Source organism: Lissotriton vulgaris, chromosome 1_1, assembly GCF_964263255.1.
Source record: "Lissotriton vulgaris chromosome 1_1, aLisVul1.2, whole genome shotgun sequence".
NCBI lineage: Eukaryota > Metazoa > Chordata > Amphibia > Caudata > Salamandridae > Lissotriton > Lissotriton vulgaris.
Window position 1 is genome coordinate 2,123,398,165 of NC_141685.1, and position 25,112 is coordinate 2,123,423,276.

A 25,112-nucleotide genomic window follows, 5' to 3' on the forward strand; every position below is an offset into this window, starting at 1 on the left:
AAATGGCGGTTGTCATCCCTCACACAGGAGGAATGCAGGAGGCTTCCCTGTAGTCCCTTGGAGTTAAGGAGGACTGAAGTAAGGCTCCCTGTAATGTAGGCAGTTGTGAAGAAAGCACAGGATCTCTGTTACACAGGAGCATATAGCCACTGCCTGACCTGTAATGTAGGCAGATGTGAAGAGAGCACAGGATCACTGTTACATAGGAGCATATAGCCACTGCCTGACCTTAAGATGGCCGCCATGTGACATTATTGCCTCAAGGGGACCACCATTCTAATCGTGCCTGATTGTCGGACTCTGCCCAGAGGGGGCCCGGCGTGCTTCATACCCACGTTCCACATTCGATCTTGAGTTAGCGATGGCTCCCATCTAATTTGCATGTTTCACGTGCTGAGCTGCTGCTGCATACTATTGGTTTTTCTGTGGATGCTCCCCAAGGCCGGGTCTGTGGTGATGGGTATGGGGTCACCATGATCTTTTGGCAAGCAAGTTTTTGACCCCTCCCTGTTGATCCTCTGCCTGACCCCAAGATGGCTGCCACTGTGTTCCCTAACACGTTGTGCTACTCCTCTGAGAAAAACCAGACTTCGACCAGACCTAAAACTCATACCCCATCCGTACTACCCTTCAGGATACCGAATGTGTGAACCTACCTCTGACCGTGGAGACCTAGCTTTTTGGCCGATGCCCGGTGAAGCTACTTGATAGTTTTAGAGGAGATGGGCTGTGGACTACCCCTTTGGCCATCTCCTACCCAGCCGGATATTGGGCAGACCTTACTTCATCTCTCTGTCATACTCTCCCTCCTACCCCTTTACTCCACCCACTTTCTCCTTTATGCTCCATTTATTCCTCCTCTTTGCTCTCTGTTTTCTCATTGAGACCTAGCCGCTTGACTGATGCCCGTTGGAGATACCTGATAGCTATAGAGGAGATGGGCTGTGGACTTCCCCCTCGGCCGTCACCTACTCAGCCGGACTTTGGGCAGACTCTCCTTCGTCTGTGCGTTCATCCATCCTTTCTCCCTCCTATTCCTTTACCCCACCCCCTTACCATTCTGAGCTCCGTTTAATTTGTCTTCCAACGCTCTTGAAATGTTTTCTTGTAACTGAGGTAACTTGTAACTGATGTAATTTTATGGATCCTTATGTAAAGCGCTCTGATACCTCCGGGTCTAGCCAGCGCTATATAAAACTTAATTAAGAATAAATAAAAAAAGATACGCTGCACTAAAGACATCAAACCAAGCAAGTACTTGATTCATCAAGGGCATCAAAGGGGCTGGTTTGTTGGAACATGCAGGGTCTCCAGTTTAGTGTCCCTTCTTGTAATAGTGGCAACACCAGGCCTTAGCAGGATCAAAATGTTTCCCCTTGTAAACCACCAGAGGGCTGGGAAAGGTTCTTGGGCTCACCCGCCTGGACAGGAGTTTGGAGGCCTTTAGAAGAATCTTGTGTTTTATCTTTAGGCTTTTTTACCTCTTTCTCCTGGGGAGGTTTTGTAACCGCTTTCATTGGTCACCCTTGTCTTGACCCAGTAGTCCTCCTTCTTTCCTAGTTCTTGGGGAGAAATTGGACCTAGGTCTATCAGATACTGATGCAACTTTTCATTGATGCAGTTACTTAAAATGTGTTCCTTCGGGGGAGTGGCCAGGCAAGTTGGCCGGGTGGACGTGAGCCACAATGGCTCTGCCGCCACAGCGTACTTTCTGAGACATTTAGTGGCTGAAAATTATCGTAAAGGCAGGGAATGGAAGATTAACGGAGAGAGGGGAAAGCCCGACCCCAATACCACCAGCAGCCGAAAGATCAGAGCTAAGTGAGGAGGATGCAGCGCTGACTAAGATGGTGATTGCAGACTGCCTCATCGCATTGTAAAAGTGCGCAGATGGGCGGAAGGACGTTCACCCCCAGAGGCGAACAGTGGTAAAGTGCCAGATCTCAGGCGGAGCGACCTCGCCCCCCACCGGGATCGACTCACCAGACTCCACAGCGTGCAGTGAGGGTCAGTGGTGAGCGGAGCCAGCAGGCGACGGGGAGTAGCCACGCAGCCCCAGGGCACCCGAACAGATAAGTTCTGCGCACCGGCACGAAGAAGGGGGACAGCGGTGGCGGAAGGGCAAAGAATAGTTCAGCGGCTGCCCTGGCAGAGATATCTGCGCTAGCCTGACGGTCTAGTCCAGACGGGAAAAACCGCCATTACAGAATCAAACCTGACCCTAAAATGGTGGCCAAAGGATTCTAGTAACTGCAGTCACCTATGGGGGATGGCCACAACCCCACTTCCATACTGTGCTGAGAGGGCCTCTTGGGAAAGAATCAGTGCTATCAGACAACGGACACCCACGCAACTCATATATATGATCTTGCATCGGTTGTGGCCTATTGCTGCACATGAAACAGTAATGGAGTCCTAAAGGAAAGGGAAGGTGAAGGACATCAGCTTCAGGCGGCTAGACCGCAATGGGCAGGGCAGGCCTCTGAGCAATTTCCACCCTCAGGCAGATAAAGGCCACTAGGGATAAGAAGCAGATCGGACCAAGGTAGACTAACGTTTTCAGTGAGGGGGCGTACTATACTGAAAGGGAGAGGGGCGCACAGGGCTGCTGGAGCCTCATGAGGGGAGTGACCCATCAAGAAGAGGTAGACCGTCTCTATGCCCCCCAAAAACTTCACCAAAAGAGTGTCCAGCTATTTTACGCCAACAGATAAAAAAGATTCTTGTGGACGTCGAGACATAGAGAGTGAAATGACACTCACCAAAGATGACTTGCTGGCTCTCTCAGAGACTTAAAAAAAGAACTGCGATCAGAGCTTAAGCTGGATATGGCTGCATCCTTGGAACAACTAAAAGCTGACCTCTCTAACCATATGGCATCCATCCAACAGAATGTAGACGTAGGTGCCAGAGTACTTGATGCAGAGACCAAGACACAAGAACTAGACAAAGTGACATCAGACACTTAGGCAACAATACAAGAGCTCCACTTACTACTAAAAGCAGCAATCCTGAAAGGGGAAGACTTAGAAAATAGATCCAGGTGAGAGAATATAAGGATTCGAGATCTGGCGGATGGGGCGGATCTGGAGGCCTTTATTTTTGGACTGTTTGCAGAAGTCTTGGGGCCAGGCCAAATGAAAATTAAGAATGAGAGAGTCCACAGGGTGGGAAGGCAAGCACCCGGGGATCATCAACGCACTAGAGACATCCTAGTCAAGCTTTACTCGTTCAAGGTAAAAGAAGCAATCTTGCAAGCAGCCCGAAGACAGACGAAGTCACCTTCCAGGGTCACTCCTGCTCCCTCTATCAAGACCTGGCGCAATTAACCCGTCTTCACCTTCAGCAATTCAGGCCTGTGACTGAGAAATTAAAGCAAGATCAAATTAAATACCGACATATCCCTTTGGTCTAGCCTTTGAACTTAACAATAAATTACACCACATTACCTAGCTGACAGAAGCGATGGAGATTTTAGGTCAGCCACTTCAAGACTCACCAGCTAGCTGTGACTCCGCTCAAGTAGCCAATGTGGAATGGAGGAAGGATGTCCAATGGCAAACCCAACGTAGAGAGCAGCACCTGAAGACGTGAAGTGGACGTATTTCATCAGCCATGGTGACTGCACATGCCTGTGTTCTCTGGGGTACCATTGAAGAATGGTCCAGGAGGAAGAGAGGCGATAGACTAAAGACGACATGAAATCACCCTTTCAACCTAGATGATAGTACGATGGCTGTTCAAGGTTGTTAGGAGTCAAGTGAAGTTGCACCTAATCTACAAGTTCTGAACTATCAAGTATTGCTTCATTAGGTTATAGACGTTGCATAGCTGTGGCGGTGGACATTGACTGAGATGCCCGCTGCAATGTTTGTTAGCCAATTCAGATTCATTAAGGTAGGAACAAGGATCCCACATCTTCTGTTTGGGGTTTTCATGTTGTTTATGTTAATGGGGCTTTTTCTTTTTCTGGGAATGAAGGGTAGTCTCATTCTTTACACACCAGGGAGGGAAAAGAGGTTCCTGGGGAAAAAACTGCCGGTGCCACAGGGATAGTAGGGGACGGGGTGGAGGGAAGGAGTAACCTGCAAAAGCTACATAAGGAGAGATTGTATGGGGGAGGTGAGGCCAGAGGGGGTCTGAGATATAAGGAAGAATGGTTTCTATTGCATCAGAGAATGCATTGCATCATAGAATGTAAGAGGTGTGAATTCCCACATAAGCATCAAAAGATATGGAAATATCTGTCAGATCAGCAGTTTGAGGTTGTGACATTACAAGAGACCCACCTTCAGCAGAATGGCAATCACAGGCTGCGACACAGAAGCTACCCTCTGATTTATCAATCTTCGGCCAATACAAAACAGAAGGGGGTGGCATTATTGTTTCACACCGCTACCAACTTCCAGCCAGAGGGTGTTAAAACTGACAACAATAGTCAACCCTCTTTTTATGACACTCTAATAAAGCTAGTGGTGGTATTTAGAGGGCCCGAAAATATTGATGGGAGATTTTAATCTAACATGCAATCAGATCTAGAGAGCACACACCATCACCATCACCACGCCCCTATAGGCAATTTCCCCACAAATCTTAAAAGGGCTATACAGGAAATGGGCTGAGAGACGCCTGGAAAACTCTATACCCAACTATAAAGGATTACTCCTACTCTCATGCCCATCGGACCTATTCATGCTTTGATTATATTTTTATTAGTCAAGGCCTCCTGGGTATACTACAGGGCACCAAGATCCATCCATTAACATTTCTGATCAGGCCCCAATATTGATATGTCTTGACAGAGGACTTCCCTCTTCCAGGTTCCCGATGTGGTTCTTTCCCACGTCCCTTACGCATGACAGACTACTTTGAGACGAGTTACGAGGTGCAATAAAAGAATACTTTCAATTGACCCTACCACATTGAATAATTAGGACTCTTTCAAAGCAGTGATAAGGGGCAAATGTCTGGAGCTCAACTCCACTCTGAATAAGCAGAGGGCGGAAGAGCGGGCACAACTACAAATGGATCTAAGGGCAGTGGAGCAGACACATAAACAGACACCATCACAGGAAACGCAACAAAAGTTAACAGCGTTAAACGGGAAACAACGCAATATACACAACGGAGCAGAACTCACACTCCTCCGCCTAAGACACCTCTCCTCCGAACATGGACCTTGATTACCGTCATGCCAAAAGCAGGAAAGAGTTTGCAGCTTTGCTCCTCCTATAGGCCGATTGCGCTATTGAACCTAAAATAATAGCAACAAGGCTGGAAGAGATAATGCCAGAGTTAATCCACCTGTACAAATCCTGGTGAATCAAAGGCAGGTAAAAGCATGACAATGTCTGACGAGTGCTCCACTTGATTGAAAAGGTATCAAACTTCCAAATCCCAGCAATCCTGTTGGGTCTGGATGAAGAGAAGGCGTTCGATAGAGTGGAATGGTCCTTCCACTTCCAGACGTTGCAGAGATTCGGCTTTGGTGAAGCGACAATCAGAATGGTACAAGCAAACTATGCCCCAACCGAGATCCAGAGTAGTGCTCAACTGGGTTAGTTCCAATATATTCCAATATATTCCCCCTAAGCAGAGGGATGACATAGAGATGCCCACTCTCCACGTTGTTTGCCGTTAGCATAGAGCCGCTAGCTACACAGATCTAAGCTCATATGAGATACATGGAATCTGGTTTGGATCTGTGGCGCACAAGATATCAATATTTGCGGGCGACATCCTGCTGACACTATCCATGCATTGGACCCTTAACAGCCCTTCTGTAGGGGTTGCAGGCGTTTGAAGAAGTAACAGACTTCCGTGTTAAAGCAACCAAATCTTCCCTATTAAATCTTACACTTCCAGACAAGGAGTTAGAATCCCTTATTACTGACTTCTCGTTCCAATGGGCCAAACACACTTACTTAGGTATAAAAATTACGGTGCGGCTGAAAGAACTGTTTAGAGCACACTATCTGACCCTACTTCCCAATTACAGCAAAAACTTAAATGGTGGAAGCCTCTGTCCCTATCTTGGTTAGGTCGCATCCATGCGATTAAAATGACTGTCCTTTCGAAATTACTTTGCCTATTCCAGGCCCTCCCCATAGGTCTGTAGATCGATTTCCTCCCCAAATTATGTTCACCAATTACACGCTATATATGGCAGAACGGCAGGGCCAGGCGGTTCTTCGTACTGCTCGGCGACCCAAAAGCACTTTGATTTATACTACAAAGCAGCACAGCTACGGGTGATAACAGCGTGGTCTTTAAGAGAATCTGACAAACACTGGTTGCACATGGGCCATTGTGGGAAGGACCATTTGGGATTTACTTTGGACACCCAGGAAAGAACGCCCCCATAATACATATTTTAGTATACCCACCAAAACTACCCTCAAATATGGGATGCAGTAGTGGGACCAACAGAGTGGACGTCCTTTACTTTGCCTCACACACTGATTCATTATAATCTGGAATTCCCACCAGCATCCCAGCCGAGCCCATTTGATGAATGACGAAAGGGGGGATGCCTGAAATTGTCTTAACTCTTTCATAATTATGACATATTAACAATCGAGAATTGTCGGTGCAACTTTTACCCCCCCCCTCCGAGTATTATCATTACCTCTAGCTCAAGCATTGGGTCCTACAACCGGAAGTGAGAGAGGCAGCTACCCGTGAGCTCACCCCAATAGAGAGCTTTGTAAAAAGGGGGAGGGTCCTCGAGGGTGGTTGTTTCCTTTCTGTATGCACTACTGCTTTCTGCACTGTACTCCCCACGGCAGAGGCATGTACATTATTGGGAGCACACGCTAGGGATTGAGATTTCCGAGAACCAATGGTAGACTCTATGGAGAGATATAGCAAAGAATAACCATTCTATGGGTATGAGAGAAGCACATTATAAGATACTTTATGACTGGTATCTTCACCCCGTAAGACAAAAAATGATTCCTGGAGTCTTCCGACCTGTGATGGAGAGGCTGCTGTGTATTAGGAGATTTTAGGCACATATGATAGGACTGCCCCTTCTGGACAGAGATCCTAGCCCAGACTAAAGAAATACTGGGATACCCCATTCCAATCACTCCTGAGTTTGCTCTGTTGGGCCTGAGAGATGAGGGTTTAGAGAATCGGACAAAAGAGGATCAGGCAGTGATTTGGGCTTGACTAGGGGTTGCTAAACTAGTTGAAGCAGCTGCATGGAAGAAGAAAGATGCCCCAGCCCTGACTCAATGGCATGCACGTTGATCGAGGGCGCTCACGATGGAAGGAATGGCAGATATCTTTGGAGACAATGTAAAAAATTTTGAGAGGTGCTGGGGCCCCATGGTGTCATATCTATCCCAGGACATTCCTTTGACAATGTGTCCCCCATGGTTAGAGCACTACATCTATTTCAGTTCTAAATCTAGAGCAGCATACTCAGGATCCTCCATAAAGTAGACCACATGCACCCATTTAAGCAGCCTTCCCATGACACACAGTTTTACCTTTAGGTGAAGAGGCCCTTACAGAGTTCCTTCCCTTCCTCTATGCTAGTGCTCCTTTGCCTTTGCCTTCTTTCCCTTCCTCTTCTCTTTCTCTTTTTGTTCTTTTTTCACTCCACCTAGTTACTATTGACTGGAGGGTGAATGGCATAGGGTGGGTGAAGGGAGAGGGGTTGTTTTGGGCCTTCAAGCTCTATCGATGGAGATAAGCACTTGGAATGTTTAGATACTATGGTTGACTGTTTCCCTCAGGAAAGCCACTGTACTTATTTGATTGTTCTAACATGGCTAATGGGAAATATCTGATTTGCTAATACTGTATATGAATGTAAATGAAGCAAAACCATACATGCCAACATTTGAAACAACAAAGAGGGGGCATTTTTAACAAAACAACTGTACCTCGGCACTCGCCAAATTCTTTTATCATTATTTCAAAAGTGTAATCAGTTTACAATTCAACAACAATATGTCTGCTCACAGGAAAACAATCCAACAAATACATTTCTGCAAAAACAATCTATTTAATAACAACTGACAATGTTACATTCCAATTGTGGAACCTGATGTTCCAGGTGCAATCCAAGCACAAAGACATATTTCATTTTACAAGAGTGTTAATTTCGCTAGTTTTAGGAAAACAGCTAAAATAAAGCAATTTTATTGTTCAGAATTCAGAATTTTTCCATAAATTATAACAAGTAAATTCATCTGGCAGAGATTTACAAAACTCAATTAAACTTCTTGCAGATCTGAGGTTATGTCTAAAACATATGGGCCTTATATGCTGGCGCCGGGCCTTTACCAGAATCAAGTTTGGAGAAATTAAAAACACATGTACGAGATCCTGCCGTCCTCCATTACATAAATCACAAATTTCTGTGGAATTATTCGATTTGTTGCATTTAAAAGTCACGGTCTTTCAGGGTAGAATCCCTAGCCCCATTAAAAATGTTGTACGCCTGACCGTATGCTCTAATGAAAGACGTTTGTACTGTTGTGGTGTATTATATTGTTGACTATCTGAAAAGTGTGCAAAGTGTTTTAGCTGAGAACAGTGGTCTAAATCTAACTCATAGCTTAATCTTGAGGTCAGGTTCTTGAGATAAAGCTTCAGATGTAAGGGGCGGTCATAGATTTCAATAGTGCAATCGTGCAACCAGACTGAATTAGTGCAGTATTTAAGTTCTTATTAAAAGTATGCTGGAGTGCATCGTCTCTGAAAGTCTCCAATTTCAGGACATACCTTATGGTCCCTTGGCCTGCACGTAAAAGGTTATAGGCCCAGCGGAGTATATTTATAATAGCTTTTGCATGTATGCTGTCTATAAATAGCTCAAGCCGAATTGCTTGGACGGGTACAGACTGGTTGACTCTTAGCAATTTACGTAGAAGAGTACCTTCTTTAACATACAGTTGGTGCCATGCCTTAATGGGGATATATTCCAGAGCATAGAGTAAAATTGGTGGTATCTTTGAGAGATAGACCGCAAGCATAGGAGCGAAGTGTCTATTACCTGAGGAGGAGTAAAATCTCAATAGTCCACCAACATGGGCTTCAGCCTTTAGGCTGATGTGTCCAAGGTGGGGCGAATTTTGTAAGGTCTGGGTGAAGATTCTCCCCAAGTATATATACACAGTCCTTAACAATCTCTAGAGATTTCCTATCTAGTGTCCATTTACAGTGTAGGTAGTGCTTTCTACCTCTGAAGGGGAGAACTTTAGAGGTATTTGGTATAAGATAGTTATCTTTAGCATACTTATCTCTTCTTCTTTGTAAACCTACCGGTGTAAGATCCATTATTACTACATCATCTGCGTACATTAAAATGTGCATATTGCAAGAGGCTATTTTTGTAGGGACATTAATAATTGTTTGTATTCTCCTTAGACTTATGTCTAAGGAGAATAAAATGTATGTAGATTCTGAAAATGTTCAATTAAAAGAAATTTGAGAAAAAAAATGTGTTCCTTCATAAACAAATCATAAAGTTCCTCATAATTCTGTAGACACACAAAGCCAACAGCGGCGGACCACAAGTGTTTGCACCTCAAATCTTTAAGTGAAATTTTGTGTCCTGTGCATGCACTTCTGGCTCTTGCCGCCGTTCAGTACCACTGGAGACCAGAGAACAGGAAATTCTTCAAAGGGAAGGTGTACCAGGAAAAGAAAAAGTCTTTCAAGTTCGCAGGATTTAGTCCATCATCTAAATTATTTAGTCCATCATCATCAATTATTTATCCAAATTATTGCAGAAGAACAAAAACAAATTCTAAAAATAAGCCAACGCGTTTCGTTCCTGGATGCCTAGGAACTTCATCAGGGCTGAAACAATCACATAAAGGTCAGTAAACATCACCCCATATAAAAACATATATAATTTCATCATTATAAGCTTACATGTAAAAAGACAAACAACACTTTTGGATCTCTATGTATCTCATAGAGATCACACTTATAATCACAAGTGGTTGGCACATAACACACCACACACAAATTACATTACTTATTTATTTTATTTATTTTTGACATTTTTAAAGCGCACTGTTACCCGAAGGTGTCCTGGCGCTGACTGATCGCTAGAGGGCGTGGGCATAAGAGTTAGTGTGAGAAGAGGCAGGTCTTGAGGGCCCTCCTGAATGTGAGCAAGTCGGCAATCTGTCTGACACTCAAAGGCAGCGAATTCCATGCCTTGGCGGCTCCCAGGGAAAGACTTCTGCCTCCCCAGTGGGCTTTTCTTACTCTGGGGACTACTGCCAGGCCCTGCTCAGCTGATCTTAAAGCTCACATTGGTTTGTACCACTGGAAGAGAAGGGTCATGCATTGGGGGCCCAGGCCGTGCAGAGCCTTAAAAATCACGCAGAGTGACTTGAAAGATTGTTTATCACTAAGCAACCCAAAGGATACATGTAATTACAATCATAATGAATTCCATAGTGCTACCCAATTTTTTTTAATTCTATACAGAGAACTGCAACTCATATACAGATATTAAGAATATATAGCATTACATACAAAATCCTAATTCACCATACAATGGTGTCCAATTCACAACTAAATTAGAATAGAATTTCAGTATAGGAAAAGAGAGAGTAAAACACGCGTGCTACCTTATTGGGATGTATTTACATTTTAAAAAGATAATTGCACTCTACTAATTGTCCTTGGTAAAGAGAGACAGGGGGCCAAATCCAAGGCACTAGTGTAGGATTGTTGTCGCTATGAATCACATATATATCGTAGTTAATAGGTAATTCTCACCTTAGAAAGTAGTGTAGCATATTCACAATATTTATGTATTGAGAGTTGTGGTAATCATCATATCATGGGGTATTATTCATCCCGTCCATAGATGGTGTAAGGAGCCCAAATCATGCCCCTGCTCAGGACCTATACAAGAAAGAGACCTGAGGTTCAGTCCTGTGAAAACACCCCATATTGCGAGTGTGATGAAGGAAAGGTACTCGCAAAGGGACCATCATTAAAAGGGTCATACCCCACCTCCTAACCACTATTAAATACCATGTATATTTGGAAACAGGTAAAATAGGATAAAATGTCCACAAGACAACAGCCTATATTAACCATGGTCTCCTGCATGCCTTCTTAAGTTTCACAAAATGATCTGGATATTAATAAAAGAATGGTACGGCAACATCACTGAGAAAACGCACCTCTTATCCACTTTACATCAAAAGGAGTACAGGGAGTCAGAGGTAAAACATTTGGTTTATTCAAGCTTGAACAAATGCAAGACCCACAAGGAAAATGTTATTCCGTATAGGTAATGAATGACCACACAGAATTCTCCTTTCATATTTATACTCTACTTTAAACAAGTCTGCCTACACCCCTTCACTTCCCTTCCCCACATCCATTGGAAAAGTCCTTCCAGTTATACATACAAAAAGAATAGCTAACCACACTACATTTTGAAGATAAGGGATCACAAGCCATTGCTTAATTGCACATTGAATGGAAAAAGATAAGCGTGACTTTCCAGCTCAGAGACACACAAATGATTTACACAGAGAGTAATTATTCTAACTGTCACTCTGTACTTTTCCAAGGAGATGTAGAGAAAAAATAAAAGAATGTGCAATGTGAGAATTGCATGGAACATTCCTCAAACAATTGTTGTACAAAGTCAGGTGGATTTAAAAAAAATGCCTGCACTCATGTTCATAGTATATAAATTTTTCCTCAAATGATCCTAGAACATGAGTTCAACATTTACCAATTGCCTGCTGTCACTAACCTATCCAAAATTGTTGTATACCAAACACTGGAGTAATTTCCTCCTGACATAAATCAGAGGGTGATTCCCCAAACGGTCTCAGTTCAGTACTCCTAGTCTTACCCATATTGTAATATTTGTGTGTGATGTACAAATACTTGTTCCTGATGAGTATTGCTTCTCCTAATCTTTTGCCTTTATGCTCAGACCATTCTCCTTTTTTCCTCTTCTTTTCCAAAAAGAGAACCAAATCAAAAACATCTAACAGCCAAAAGCAAAGTAACGTGGCTAAGACCTCCTAAAAAAAATCCTTATCTATTCTACCAAAGAGCATCAAGAGTTCCCAATGTCCTTTACTTCAAAGCCTCACTGGCAAGCTTATGTACAGGTCCAGACATTGGCGGTCTTGACCACCGGCATGGGTTACTATTTCTTCAGAGATAGTTTTTTCATTCAAAGTCTATAGTTTTTGAAAGTCCTAGGTCTCATATTATACCTAGGCGAATCACAATCTGGATGCTCAACTAGAGGTATTGGTATCAATTTGGGCTCAACAGGAGTGAAGCTGACCGGTGGATGTTCTACTCTCCTTCTTCAATGAGCTCACCATCATTAAAAGATACTTTCTGTGGAATTTGTTCATTTTCCAATTTAGAGGTTTCTTGCTTCACACATTGATCATAAAACAAAGGCACTGGAGCTTTCTTAACATGGTGGACATGAAATTGTTCTGAGTGGATCACTATTCCCTGTTATAATTCACGCCCAGAGCATATCACCACCTACACTCATATTACACGTTAGGGCCCTCACACGCACTGCACCCAACGGCTAGCAGAAAAAAGATCTCTGCCAAGTAGGCCCCATCACGGGCGCCTGATTGGGTATTGCAGCGCCAACCCGAGTAGGAGCAGACCCAATGATGAAGCAAGACCCCTGCTTGTTGGGTGTGTGAGGGTCTTTTTCCAACAAGGAGGAATCCTGTCTCCTGAACCATTTGTACACCCACACACAAGGGAACACATATTATTATCACTGACCTTTACCTGCATTTCTTACTAGGAACTTCATACCTTGTTTGTTACATTATGCTTAGGGCATGTATGTTGTTGGAACTATGAAATAAAAGCCCTTTGTTTCCCCTCTTTGGAATAATGGTGGACATGCAGGCAATGTTTGTGTCCCATGCACTTTACAGCAGTCTGAGTGGCGAGGATCACTTGCACTGGTCCTTTCCAGCGTGGCTCAAGACTAGATTTCCTCTGAAAGTGACGGGTGAAGACCCAGTCTCCAGGCTTCAAATTATGACCTGAGCTTTCAAAAAGAGGAGGGAGATTGGCCTTCACCTGTGAATTAATCAAACGCAATTCTTTAGTCAATTGGTCACAATAATCAACAAGCAGAGGATATTCAATTTCACAAAATGTCCTAGGTCTAGGTACACCTCACCCATTTGCAGGCCTCCCCATTACTACCTCGAATGGGGATAAACCCATTTTCGAGTGTTCAGTATTGCCCATTGAAAACAAAGCTATAGACAAAGCATCAGGCTATTTTAATTTTGTTTCAGCACATATCTTTCCCAGTTTTCCTTTCAAGATGTATCTCTCCACTAGGCCTGCAGCCTGCTGAATGTGGGGAGCATGAAACCTTTGCCCTATCTGCAAGCCCTTGCAAATCAGGTCCATCACTTGTCCAATGAAGTGGGACCCATTGTCACTCCAGAGCACTCTGGGCAAACCAAATCTTGAGAAGTACTCCTTTAGGAGTATTTTTGCAGTACTTAGGGCTGTGTTATCTCATAGAGGGTAAGCCTCGACCCACCTACTAAAGGTGCAAACACCACTAAGACATACTTAAGCTTGCCCACTCGTTCCATTTCTATAAAATCCTTTTGCACGACTTCAAAGGGCAAATCTGGAGGTGCAAAATGGCATGTTGGGATTGGGGTACCTTTTCCTGGATTATAAATAGCACACCATGCATCTTTTGATATGGGACTCTGCCATCCTGTGAATCAATTTGTTGAACCATACGTGGTCTAATGTTCCCACTATTCCTTTGGCACCAATGTGAGCTGGACTATGTGCCATAGTTACAATAGAGTTAACATAACAATTAAGAAGCATCCATCTTTGTTTCTCTGACAGATCTACCCAACTTCCAGTATCATCTAATCTATCAAACACATGCATATTTCTCTTCCATGATAACTTCCTGTTGTATCTCTCTAACAAATTCTAAGGTATTGTTAAACATTGGTACTTCAGGGACCCCTCTAGCTGGTCCTGTAAAATACATTAAACTATATTAAAATCTGGCTGTTTGGGGGGCGGAGATGGCCAGCAAGCGCAATGGACGCCTGAAGCCGGGGCTCCGCCGTGCACAGAACAACAATCCTGCAGATATATCGTTAGAGCGACGATATATATGCTCACTACCAGCTCCGCCAGTCGCACGGAGGCGGGGAAGATTGGCGGCTCCACGAAAGACGGGAAGAAAATCACCCTGGACGGCGCCGCGGCTCGGCGAAACCTCGGACCTGGTAGGCCGTGAAGCCGCGGCCTCGCTTACGCTCTGAGTCCGGGCGGCGTGGCGCGATGTGCCGCTGCCGGGGGAGAGGTGACCCGGGGCTCCGGCGCACACCTTGGCTGACAGTCGCGGGACACCGCGAGTAAGGCGGAGAGGTGGGGACGCTACCTGGTACCAATACATTGGAGCGGTCTCTCCGGCGCTACCCCTTCCCCCCCTCCAGCCGTCGCTGCGTGGTGCATACACCTGGCAGTAGCGGCTTCAGATTCCCGGGGACACATGGCGGCTGCAGAGGCTTGTGAAGCTGTATGGTCAGGTCCCTCGGGGTTTGGGAACTGATAGTGCGGAGATCGGCCGGCCAACATTAGCAGCGTGGATGCCACGACCCCCTCCCCCCGGATAAGGACAAGTAAGGCTGTTGCAACAAAAGTGGTGCGAAAGTGAGCCATACATAAACAATCAATACAATAGCGCCAATACGCAGCGTGCGCAGATAACTGGGGCTTGCCTGGCCCATGGTTGATCTCCTGAACGTGTGATCACTGGGACACCTGGAGGGAGGACGATCCTTTTCCCCCCTCTGATACTCACTCGACAGAGGGTTGTCACTGGGAAAACCTCTGGGAAGCCGGGTGCATGAAGTAGTGCTGCGGATGGCCTGATCCCCAGTTGCTTTGAACTAGAGGTGCGCCTGGGTCCTGCGACACAACACTCGACACGTGAAGTGATGGAGGGGTCAGGCTGCGCTTCGGAACAGCATTCTGTGTGTGCTATTAAAGAAGCAAGAAGTGCTACGAGTTGCACTGAGGAGAGGGGGACTGCAGCAACATACCTGGAAAATCCCAGAGTGCAGCAGACAGAACGCGTGATCTCCCTGACGACGTGTGGGCTGCCAGCCACAAGATGGGCAAAGGCGATAAAACCCAGAGCAAACTGCCCTTTTCACAAAGGAGACTACAACAGCACAGCCCATTGCCAGAGAGTGGGAATGTAACGCGAACAGAGGAAGTCCTAGGGGCGAAATCAGACATTAAAGCCATGCTTCTCTCTATGGAGCAGAGTCTGCAGTCTAGTATCTCCGCACTGGGCACTAAAATGGATGCCATGACATATCGAATGGACCGTATGGCGGAACGACTGGATAAACACACAGAAAGACACGATATGGCCGAGAGAAGGATGACGGAAGTGGAAGAGGCACAAACAGACCTGGATACAACGCATAAAAAGATGGAGAGGATGATGCAAGTCCTACAGGACAAGACCGAGGATTTGGAGGCGCGTTTGCGGCGCAGTAACCTCCGCATCACGGGCCTTCCGGAGAGTACACATACGGGCCCTATGGAGCACTTTGTGGAAAAGTTACTCATCACATTCCTGGGAGAAGGACTGTTCTCGAACATGTTCACAGTGGAGCGAGTACACAGGTCCCTAGGCCCACGCCCCAAACCCGGAGCGCCCCCTCGTCCCATAATAGCGAAACTACTTAACTAATGCGACAGGGACACCGCTCTCAGATTGGCGCGGTCTAAACAACCGGTGCAATATGAAGAGTCAGCCATATCCCTGTACCCAGACTTTACGGCGAAGGTTCAAGAAGAGCGCAAGCAATTCATTCCACACAAGAAACGTCTCAGAGAGATGGGCCTGGACTACGCACTGCTGTACCGAGCAAAACTACGTGTTAACAGACGTGGTCACTCGCATATATTTACGGATCCCAATGAACTGCAACAAGCCATGAAGCGATGGTCGAAGGAGCGGAATTCAGACAATGTAGAGAATCCGGAGGAGGGTGAGAGCGGCAGCCACTTGGTTGACCAGGACTGAGTCTTTCTAGGGCACGCGCACTTGCTGCACATCAGAACAGTGGCAGACGGGTGTGGACACCGGACGGCACAGCAGAGAAGACGCAAGAGAGGGCGATCTAGTCTTCGGGGAATGAAGACAATTAAAGATAAGTTGTATGGGGCGTGGGAGGGGGAGGCGAGGCTTGACGACTTGGACACATGATTTTTTTCCCCCTGTCATTTTTTCACAGGTTCTGGTTTTGGACACTATGCTTTATTCTGTACTAGGGACATTAGTCGTGCAATGATTATTGAGTAGGGAGGAGAAACTGGGGTGTACATATTACAAGATAGAGAATAAGAAGTCGTTGCTCGGTTTACACAACCTGTGCATGGCGGGGGCAGGCGGGGGGCTGAACGAGAGATCTGAGATTTTGGCAGAGACTATGACTCGAGGCTATCTTGGCCCCTGTGCGTTGAGCATGGTTGTGCTGTTAGTAATCAAAGTTGGGGTCCTGGCATCGGGGTGAGGAATAGACTTCTGACGGACCAGGTTGGGGCGGGTTTGCTGTGGGTGGAGAGGGGGGCACTAGGGAGGGTGGGGGAAAGTTCAAAGAACAATTGTTGGTTCCGCATGCTAGTACGGTGAATACATGTTGCATTGTGAAGACTTGCTGCTGTTACCCATCCCAATGGCACAGATGACCAGTACTCCCGCAGTACCTGCTGGTGATGCTACGGAAACCCTTAGAGCTTTAACTTGGAATGTCAGAGGGTTAAACGATCACCGGAAACTAAGGAAGGTGTTGAATTATCTGCAAAGGCCTCACATTGACTTAGCTCTCATACAAGAAACACATCTCCCACTAACAAGTAAAATGCTACAATGCAGGGGCTTATCAGGGAACTCCACAGTAGCGGGGTTCACTACGCATTCCAGAGGAGTACTGACGTGGATAAACCCTAGATCCAAGTTAGAATTGAGATTAGTGCAAGCAGAACCAGAGGGTAGATAGCTCATCTCAAGATGCACGGGTAAGGGACATGATCTAATTGTGGTCAACAGGTACGGTCCAAATTACGACTCCCCAGACTTTTACAAGAAGTTAGCGAGGTGCTGCCGAGAAAATTCCACAGCGCAGATGCTCTGGGGGGGAGACTTCAACCTAGTGATGGATCCGGAATTAGATAGGTCTTCAGGTCCTCAGCGTAGACCCCCGGAGGCTGCGGTCACACTCCAAGCTGAGATATTGACGTTAGACTTAGTTGATGTATGGAGAGGGAGAAACACTGATAGAGGGGGTTACACACATTACTCAGCATATTACGACATCCACACCAGGATTGACTACTGGCTGGCCTCCCTTTCAGTCTCTAGACACATACAATCATGTACAGTTTTATCACGTACACTTTCAGATCACTCGCCACTACTCCTGGTCCTGGAGACACCGATAGTTCGGATTCCCCCCTTTACATGGCGCTTTCCCTCATTCTCGTTGCTGGATGACGCCTTTAGAGGGGAACTGGCAGTGGAGATCGATTCATTTTTCGAAACAAACATCGGTTCAGTTGATAGCTTCCAAACTGTATGGGAAGCGTTTAAGGTATTCATTCGCGGAGTAGCCATGGCCAAACATTTGAGTGTCCTAAAAGCTATACGACAGCGCTTGAAATACTTAGAGTCACGGTTGGCAGACCTAGAGAAGCAACAACTGAACGACCCCAACCCCGCTACAGCAGATCAAATCAAAACCCCTATCGCAGAATTCAACAAGGAGGCAGATAGGGAAGTACGACATATGGGGAAATATGCGACAGCGAGAACTTATGGGAAAGTGAGCGTCCAAGTTCTCTATTAGCCAAAATGCTGCGCAACAGCAGGAGGCCCCCGAAATTGACTGAACTGGAGACGGCTTCTGGGGTCGCTGTCACGTCAGAGGATGAGATTTTGAAGGAGTTTAGAGACTTTTACTCCGATCTGTACATGTCCAGGACGGAAAACCTGGAGACAGACATGGATGATTACCTAGGACACATACAACTGCCCTTCTTAACACAATCTGATCGTGAGGTCCTAATGTCCCCTATACAGGAAGATGAGATATCGGAAGCATTAGCTAGTATGCGTGCACATAGCCCTCCTGGGGCGGATGGCCTAACAGTGGGGTTTTATAAGGCGTTCAAAGACAAACTTATTCCGCATCTGTCTGTTCTCTTTGGTGAGGTTTGTGTAGGGGGCTGTATGCCACAGTCAATGAGAGAGGCATTAATAGTCACTATTCTAAAACCCGGTAAGCCCCCCAACGTTTGTGGTTCGTACAGACCACTATCTCTGCTAAATGTAGATGCAAAATTATACGCTAAGGTACTTGCCACACGTCTAGCTCTAATAGCCCCAGAATTGGTGGCCCCGGAACAGGCATGCTTTGTGCCTGGGCGGAACCTAACCTACAATATTCGCACAGTGCTAGGGACCATACAGCATGTCAGGCAAGACGCGAAAGCTGTTGCCATCTTTCTGGACATGGAGAAGGCTTTCGACTCCGTGGAGTGGCCATTCATGTTGCGGGTTTTTCGAAGGTTGGGACTAGGGGAACCGTTCTTACAAATGGTTGGCGCATTGTACTGGAAGCCAACGGCCAGACTACGCATAGGTGGTCGTGTGTCTGAACCCTTTGAGATCAGCAGGGGTACAGGACAGGGCTGCCCACTCATCGCCATTAATTTATGCGTTGGTGGCTGAACCGTTGGCCTGCGCGCTGCGGGATTATCACTGGCACCAGGGAGTTAGCTTCCCGACGTATAAGATTGTAATCTCGACCTACGCAGACGACACCCTGCTTTATGTACGCAACCCGGAGGTGAACCTGGCTTCAACATTGCGGGAAGTGGTCCGCTTTGAAGCGCTTTCTGGACTCAAGATAAATTGGAATAAATCAGTGGTGTTCCCGCTGACCCCTGTGACGAAACACTTCGATATGGAATACCCACTGCGTTGGTCGGCAGACCCGGTGCGCTATCTCGGCATTATGATCCACACGGACGCTGAGGTACTGTTCAGCCAGAACTACGGTGTTGCTTTCAGTAAATGTGAGGAGGACGTGGAGAAGTGGTGCAGACTCCCGCTATCACTGATGGGCTGTATAGCCATCATGAAAATGGTGGTGCTGCCCCAGTTCCTGTTTCTATTCAATAACTTACCCATTGTAATGTCGAAAACTTTCTTCAGGAATCTGACGAAACTTATGGTTCGCTTGGCCTGGGGCGGAAAGCAGCCAAGAGTGCAGTGGACAACGCTCACGCTTCCGTACGAGCTGGGCGGCCTAGGAGCTCCATATGTGGAACGTTATTACAGAGTGGCACAGGCTGCTCACTTGCATACGTGGATACACGGTGAAGCGAACATTCCTCACGTGCGGATGGAACGACTATTCGCGGACCCACTCCCGCTTCCGGCCCCGATTTGCACTCCTATGGATCGCAGGATTGGAGTGCTGGACTCGATCACGGCCACGAAACACGCGTGGTACGAGTTACTGCGGGACAGAGATGGAACCTTGATGTCCTCCCCTTTAATGGCAGTGGAATGGGCTCTATGGTTGCCGCCTGTCGAGGAAAAGGGCATGGTGCAGGCGCTGCTTGGGCTGGGAATTGGGACGCCTGGCGAGCTATTCGAAGACGGCAAGGTGAGAACTTGGGAAAATGTGGCCCAGGCATCGGAAAGCACTTCGCAACCCCAGCGTTTTCAGTTTCACAGAGTTTGTTGTGCACTGAAGGACGTTTTGGGTCCAGATCTGGAAGAGCCCCCGGAGTTTCCGGAACTTTCCCATGTCATTAAAACGGTTCAATCACGGAAAATGATAGCTCACTTATAAAAAGCAATTGCATTGCACAGAGCTCGGGAACCCTCTAATGCCAAGCTCGCTTGGCAGAGGGATTTACAGATCACTATAGATGACACCATGTGGAAGTACTGCTGCACGAGCACCAAGAGGCTGTCCTTAAATGGACGACACCGGTTGATCCAGTTTAAATTTTTGCAAAGAGTGTACTACACTCCGGAACGACTATACCGCTATGGGCTCAGGCAATCTTCCGAGTGTGAGAGATGCCATGTGCCCAACGCTGACTTCTTTCATTTGGCGTGGGGATGCCACAGAATACGCACATTCTGGGAGGCGGTTATAGCGGAGATGGGAGAGATACTAGAAATTGAACTTCCCGCGGACCCAGCCCTGGCACTGCTTGGCCACTCCAGAGGATTGCCTGTGGCGGTAAGACGACTGACAGATATGGGCATGTTAATGGCTCGACGGGTAGTGGCACAGTGCTGGATGAGAGGGTCGCTCCCGACGAGGAGAAAGTGGGCCCGAGACATGCTGTATTGCTGCACGCAATCGGAACACTATAGCGAGCTACTCCCTCCCAAGAGTCGCCCAAAGAACTTTTAGAGTCTGCATCATACCTTTAGGTACGCCAGAGAGGGCCCTGCCGACACACAGACCGACAGGCAGGCTGAGGCACAATAGTGGTAAAGTAGATTGAAATTCACTTATGCCCTGCACTATAGGTGCATACCCAAACGGCTGGGGAGGAAGGCTGACCAGGAGCTTCGTTGGGTGCGACAGGCAATCGATACCTGAGGCGTAGCTCCCCCGGGAGGTTAGTAGTATAAACAGACTAGGCAGTTTAGGCTGGGTAGGCACATCCAAGGCACACGTAGGTGGGTACTTACATGGCGGGGTAACACGGGGACAGGCGGAACACGCACTGTGACAAGTAGCAGACACGTAGGCTAGGGAACCAGTTTACTAGTTGGGGGGGAGTTCAGGGGTTCCATACTCTAGGGGGGGCAGTTCTTAGGGGACTATGCGCTAGTGAGGGGGGGTTATTTTAGATAATCAAAACACATCGCTGCCGTTAACGTGCTAAGATATGACCTACACTGTACTGACATATTAGACACCAGGATGCCCAACGGCTTGGAATACCAGTGCGATAACTGTTAGACCATATTATGATTTTGTTTCAGGATGTAGTACGCCGCCGGACCCCAGGGTTGTCGGCACTTGGGCTGTGTATCCTCGAACTGATCAGAAGCCAGACCATTGGGATCTGCCGGCCCTGGGGGGTTGTAGGCTGCAAGCTGTGTATAACCCCAGTACGCAAATAAAGGTGTTTTAAAAAAAAACAAATCTGGCTGTTTGCTCTGCTGTTTCACCTGCAAAAGCATTTCCCTGACCTACCTCATCAATAACTTTTTTATGCGCCCTGCATTTAACAATGGCAACTCCTTTTGGTAACATCAGAGCATCCAATAATGTTAATATTAACTCCCCATATTTTATCTTACTACCATGTGAGTCAAAAAGCTTCCTTCTTTCCATAATTGCCCAAATAATTGGGCATCGCCAAAAGCATACTGACTGTCAGTATAAATATTTACAATCAGATCTTTACTTAATTCACATGCCCGCGTAAGGGCAATTACTTCTACTGCTTGTGCTGACATTTGCGGTATTTTACAATAATCTACCACTGTTTGATGGCGTTTAGTTGGCTGCTTAGTGGTGATGGCATATGCAGTAGTGTATGTACCATCTGGTTAATCTGAAACATGAACCATCCACAAACAACTCTCCCTGTGGGTCAGATATGGGAGTATCTGTTAGGTCTACAGGTCCCTTGGTCTCTTCTTCAGTGGTGAACACACAATCATGGTGTTCTGCCCCTGAATCTCTGGGGAGGGGTAGCATTGTGGCTGGGTTCAGAACATTGCAACGTTTCAGAATGATATTTGGAGCAAAAAGTGTTAACTCATACCCTGTTAAACGTGCAGTGGTCAGGTGCTGGGTCTGAGTTTTGTTTAGTAGCACATCCACTGCGTGCGGTACCATAACTGTCAAATTGTGACCTAGAATGTATATTTCAGATTGTTTGACTGCAACAGCAGCAGCTGCTACAGAGCGCAAACGATTTGGCAAAGCCTTAGCTACCAGATCCAATGTGGAGGAAAAATAAGCACACGGTTTATTCCTCCCCCCATGGGATGTGTTAAAACCGATAGATCACAGCCATCTTTCTAATGGACAAACAAAAACAATCCTTACAATAATCAGGGTTACCCGAAGCAGGTGCATTGCATAAAGCAATTTTTGTTGTTGAAAAGCATGCTCACACTCATATGTCCAAGGTAGTGGGTTACTAATATTCTTAGATGTTAGTGCAATCAAAGGTTTTGCAATTAAAGAGAAATTAGGTATCCACTTCCTGCCAAAGGAAGCCATACCTATAAAGGCGCGAACATCAGATTGAGTCTGGGGATGTTTCATTTTCTGTACCAAATCAATTCTTTGTGGGTGCAGTCTTCTACCCCCTTATGACAGAAGGGACCTAAATAGGCAACCTCCTGTTAACAATATTGCATTTTAGATAAGAACACTTTATGTTCTAGGAGTGCTAAATGATGTAACAAACTAACTGTTGTTTCCTTACATCCTTCCTCTGTATCTGAGACAATTAATAGATCATCAATGTAATGGAGTAATACAAAGCATTTTGAGGGGGTAGAAAGATCTAATTGTTTTTTTCAAAGCTTGACTATATATACTAGGGCTTCCTGTATACCCTTGAGGAGCACATGTAGATTTTAGGTAACGACCATGGAATAAATATGAAAAAAGGTATTGACGTCCTTGAGGGTTGAGAGCGTGCCTTGCTTGTTGTGCACAGGAATGCGGGGCTTTAGGTATTTAATGTATCTTTCACCTGACCTAAGTTCCGAGGCTCCGAGTCTTTGGGGTTTAATTTCCCCCTAACATCCATACAATGATCCTTTTGTCCTGTTTGGATGCTGGCACTGAATTGTGGCTGCTTTGCTGAGTACCCCGGTCCCTTGCTGCTGCAGATTGGATCCTCCAGCCCGAAGTTACGAAACTACAGCCCTGGACTACGACTGCGAGGACGCGCTGGCCTTGGCGGGGTCCGGAACCAATTAACGTGAAGGCAGCTGCTTTGATCCGGACTAGGTGCGGGGCGGCTCTTGGCCTTCGGTGCAGCTGTTCATTGGCGCCGGGGGGAGTTGCCGCGACACGAGTGATGTCCCCAGTGCTGTTTGGGCGCTGTGCTGGCTGCTGAAGGTGGCACTGCGCCGGATGGGCTCCGGCGCAAGCGAGTGCAGCGTGGAAGAGGACGCCATCACTCGGGACAGTAAGTTTGTCCCCAGCGCCGGAGAAGACGTGGGGGCCTTTGTCTCCCCTCCCGGGCATACACATCAGCGTTGCGAGGTGAGGAGCAGGACTGGGACCGCTTTCCCAGAGTGGGGCTGCCATTACGACACTGGGGGGTGACCCTCCCCCATCAGGGCCACGGAGTGTGTGTTTGCTAGGCCCCCTAGTGGACTAGTAGACTGTGATACATATGAAGAAAATATGATTAAAATGCTAAGTGATCCCGTTTTCTATAAGAAAATCAAAACTAACCCCACCGAGAGAATAGTTAAAACTATAAATAGGTTAACTACAAAAGCTGTAAATGAAGGTATAATAAATAAAAAAGAATATGACTTCCTTAATAAATCAGAGAGAAAGGTTTCCTGCATATATGGACTGCCTAAGATCCATAAGGACCAAAGAAATCCACCATATCGACCAATTGTTTCGACGATTGGAACTCCCCTGGAAGCCCTTTCTAAGCATTTGGATCAAATCTTACGCCCTTATATTTCCCTTTCACAATCCTATGTAAAAGACACTGGAGACATAATTGCAAAAGTCGAGAATTTAGCCTTCAATGAAGGTAATGATATCTTAGTGACCCTTGACGTGGAATCACTGTATAGTACAATACCTCAGGCAGAAGCGATAGAGGCCACAATGTGGTTTATCGATCTGCACAAGATTCCTTGCTCCAAGTCATTTATCAAAGATTGCTTGACTCTGGTTCTGAAAGAGAACTTCTTTGAATTTGGCAAAGAGTTATTCTTGCAAATAAAGGGTGTAAGTATGGGGGCTTCAATGGCCCCATCAATAGCTAACATCTATATGATCCTGTTCGAAAGTAGATTCATTTTTAATGAGGTGGCACCATTTTTCGAGTCTGTTTCCCATTGGTATCGCTACATTGATGATATCTTTTTTATGTGGACCGATGGGAAACAGACTTTGGATGAATTTCTTTTATGGCTGAACCTAACAGATGAAAATCTACGGTTCACTGCACACACTAGCGAATCTAAAGTTGAGTTTCTTGATATAAATATCAAAAACAAAGAAGGTGCTCTCGAAGTGGACCTATATACGAAGCCCACTGCTCGCAACACTCTTTTACACTTTAAAAGCTACCATCCGCGTTGTCAGAAGGACAGTATCCCCTTCTCTCAATTTTTGAGAGTAAGGCGGAACTGTACCAACATAAAAGACTTCGACACCCAAGCTGAAATTATGAAACGTAAATTTATTGAAAGAGGATACCCACACCGTTTAGTTAGAGGAGCATACAAGAGAGCCCGGTTTTACGATCGAGACACTCTGTTACATTCACAAAAACAAAAAGCAGATCCAAAATTAGTATGCATTACTAAACACTCAACCATGGACTCCACGATTAGGCAGATAATTAACTCGAACTGGCATTTATTAAATGTTGTAGACAATGATCAAAAACTACAGAAACCCATGTTTGCTCACAAGCGAAACAAAAATTTAAAAGATCAAGTAGTTCACTCTCGACATAAGGTCAACACTAGAAACACCCCTTTCATCCAGAAATCAATTGATGGAGCAAATGCCATCAAGGGTACCTCCCGCTGTGGCTCTTGCCAATCCTGCGATAACATCATTACGGGTGAAACAATGGAGTTCAATAAGATGAAAATTCAAGCTAAGGAACTCTGGACCTGTAACACAAAGAATGTAGTGTATTTACTGATCTGCCCTTGTAATCTTGGATACGTGGGCGAGACATCTCGCATGATAAAGACCAGGCTGACCGAACATAGGTCAGCTATTAAAACTCAGAAACTCACAGCCCCTTTGGTAAACCATTTCTTAGAGTTT